Source organism: Apaloderma vittatum, unplaced genomic scaffold (assembly GCF_000703405.1).
Source record: "Apaloderma vittatum isolate BGI_N311 unplaced genomic scaffold, ASM70340v1 scaffold25050, whole genome shotgun sequence".
NCBI classification, from domain to species: Eukaryota; Metazoa; Chordata; class Aves; order Trogoniformes; family Trogonidae; genus Apaloderma; species Apaloderma vittatum.
Window position 1 is genome coordinate 8,215 of NW_009693207.1, and position 3,222 is coordinate 11,436.

The window sequence follows — 3,222 nt, forward strand, 5'->3', positions numbered from 1 at the left end:
GGGCAGGCGGGCGACAATGGGGGGCTTTGTGGCAGCCCTCCTCCTGATAACGGAGCTGGCTAAGTCTCATTAAGAGATACAACGAGCAGAGAAAGGCGGCCGTCTGCCCTTGTCATCAGTTATTTCTGCATTTCAACGTGAACTTTGTGCTGCTGGAGCTCCATGCCGCCCCGTCAGCCTCACCTGCACAGGCGTGCTTGCGTCCCCCCGATGGACCTCGCTTCTTCAGAGCCCGGCATAAAGAATCTCTGCTGCAAAGTCATTGCAGCACCCACGTCCTGTGGCAAGAAACAGAGTGGCAGGGCACGACGTCCCCCGATCGTGGTTTTCCCGAGCAGACCAGGAGCCCCCAAGAGAGCTCTGTGGGTTTGGGATGTAACCCACAGATGTAACCAACTGAACGGAGGCATGGAAAAGCTCAGCAGAATTCCTTCACGTGGTATCTATCAAGGAAATACACAGCTTCTAGATGTTTTCGCATCAAGCACGGTCTGTGACCCATCAAACTCAGCCAAGAGGGCAGCTTGTTCGGGAGTCTGTCGTCATCAAATCGCTAGTGCCCCCCACTCTGTGCTCACCCTCTCTCCTTCTGCAGGTCAAACAGGAGCTATTTCAGCAGAGGATCTCCGCCTCTCCCAGCACGTTGCTTCTGTGAGACGCAAACTGTGATTCTGTGACGCAAGGCACAGGAGAGAAACAACCCCCTTGTTTGTGACAGGATTATCGCCTTCTGCTTCTGCTGCGTGTGCTCTTAAAGGAGGAAACCCCGGCCCACGCTAAGAGCCCCGCACAGCTCCGGGCATCCGAACCACAGAAATAAACTCCAGAGCTGGGGTTTCTTTCCTTGATGCTGCTCATAAGGAGTAAAGATAATAAACACAAACTGCGTCCCAAGCTCCCGGAATTCCCACGCAGCACAACCGCGGCGAAGCTCACAGAGACCACAATGGAAGACGATGCCAGGGGAAAGCAGATTTCTAAGTTTAATGTGAATTCAAGTAGAGGCTTAAAAACCATTTGGAAGTTACAGTTTTGAAACACGATTTGACACCTTCACCACCACATTTCAGCATACACGGATCGAGGTAACGGGTCCCTCGCACAGGGGACAGCACCCAGCAGGAACAGCGCTGCTTGGTTGCAGCCCAGCGCCCCTCCCGGTGTTTAGTGCTTTACTTGACATATTCTGAAATTAAAGCACCAGATACAGAACTGAACCAAAGGACACGTCGCTAAGCTGGACCCCACCTGCACTAAATCCATAATGTCCGTTTCCACATTACCCAGATAAAGCCAAAGCTCTACCTGTAAGAATTCCTCTGCAGCTTTGCACAGTCAAAACCTTCGGGGTGGAGACAGGAACCGGGAAGAGGTTGTCCGTGCTTCCTGACACAGCTCCGAGCTACAGCTGAACACCCGTTTAACAAAACCAGTTAATGTTGTGGTAACACCGAAAGACGCCACAAACGGGGCAGTTGTTGCTGTCCAGACAAGGTGGCAAATCGACTCATTCCGAGTGTCTGAGCAGGAGGGAACGGCATCGACGCGCTGCTGGAGCTACGCAGCCACACAGCCGGAGAGGCAGCTGAGCCAGTGTTTAAATTTAACTGCTGATAGTGGAATCTATGGAACAGAAGCATCTTATTTGCATATCTAACTTTTCACTTAATTCTGCAATGCAAAAAGCTTTCTACAGTGGCCTTCGATTCAGCCAGCCTCAGAAAACCCCACCCGAGCAAGCAAATGCTCCTCTTCGGATGAGCAGCTGGTGCCAGGCGCCAAGGCGCCAGGCACACGTGGAAGATACGAAGCTCGGGTATCGAAAGGAAGCCCGTGCCATCGGCACACGCCGGATCATTTCGGTGGGAGCCACGCTAGAGCTGCGCCACGCCCACCCCCCACGGGCCGAGCGCTGCCACGTTCTGCAGCAAAAGCCAAGGCGAGCTGAGGGAAGCACGAGGACTAACTCGGTACTAATCGATCCAGTTATCTGTGGGAAGCAGCAGCAGTGAGGGACAGTCCTACGTGGTTACACACTTTCTGCATCACCAAACGCAAAAGTTCAGGAAAATGAAGCCTACTGTGATCAGTGAAGTACATTCCTCTCATCTTCCCTTCTGGAAAACAAGATATATTATCATATACTATGCTTAAGTTTCTTATTTAAATATATTCTGATATATATTTAGGATCAGGGTAGTTCTTGTATGTACATGTACTCTACACATACACCCAGCGCTCAAACACAGAAGACACAGTTTGTTATTTTGCTAGTGGAATCATCCCAGCCTGCATCATAAGTGCAATTTTCAAGTCAAATAAAGGAGACGGATTTTGGGACCTCTGACTCGACATCGCAATAGCAGTAGGCCGTGCTGCTCAACAGGATCCCATAAAAACAAAAAACAACCAAAACCCCCACTAATCTAAGGCCAAACACTAATTGTGCCAGCGGCTGCAAGCGCTTGCAAGCACAGCCCCTAAGCTACTACACACCCCAAGAGACATTTCCCTGAATAAACCAGACTGAGCCACAGCCTGCACGGGCGAGGACAGGTCGCCAGATGTTGGGTTCTTCTCCTCAGATCAACCAGCTCTACTTTCCTCAACTCAGTCTAGAGGACAAACATGACTTCGAGCCTCACAAACATTTGGATAGATGCGGCGCTCATTATTTAAAAAAGAAAAGCCTCCGCAGCTCGGCCGCCATCATAATGCCCTCTTTGTTTCAAAGTGCATTTAAAGACTGAGATGTAAACAAAATCATACAGAAATGACAGGAAGATTAAAAAGCTCAGGGTTGCTACCCCCGGGTGCTATCCTAGCGAGTGCGCTGCTGTCCCGAGGTGATTAACAGGAGCCCTCCTCGGGGGACCAGGGCTGCAAGCGTTTTATTGCGTTAATCTCCCAGCGCTGGGAGAAGGTCGGCGATGCTGTCGACGTAGTAATCGGGCACCAGGCTCTGCCTGGCGGGACAGTCGCTCTCCTGGTGGCCCTTCACCTCGTCCAGCGTGCTGACGCCGGTGAGCGTGAGCAGGGTGGTGAGGCCGCAGCTGTTGCCCATGAGGATGTCCGTGTCCAGTCGATCTCCCACCATGATGGTACGGGCAGGGTCAATGTTGAACTCGCTCGCCACGCAGTCAAACATGTACCGGTTGGGCTTCCCTACGATGAACGCCTCGCGCTGGGCCGCCGTCTCCACTGCTTTTACCAGGCAGCCAG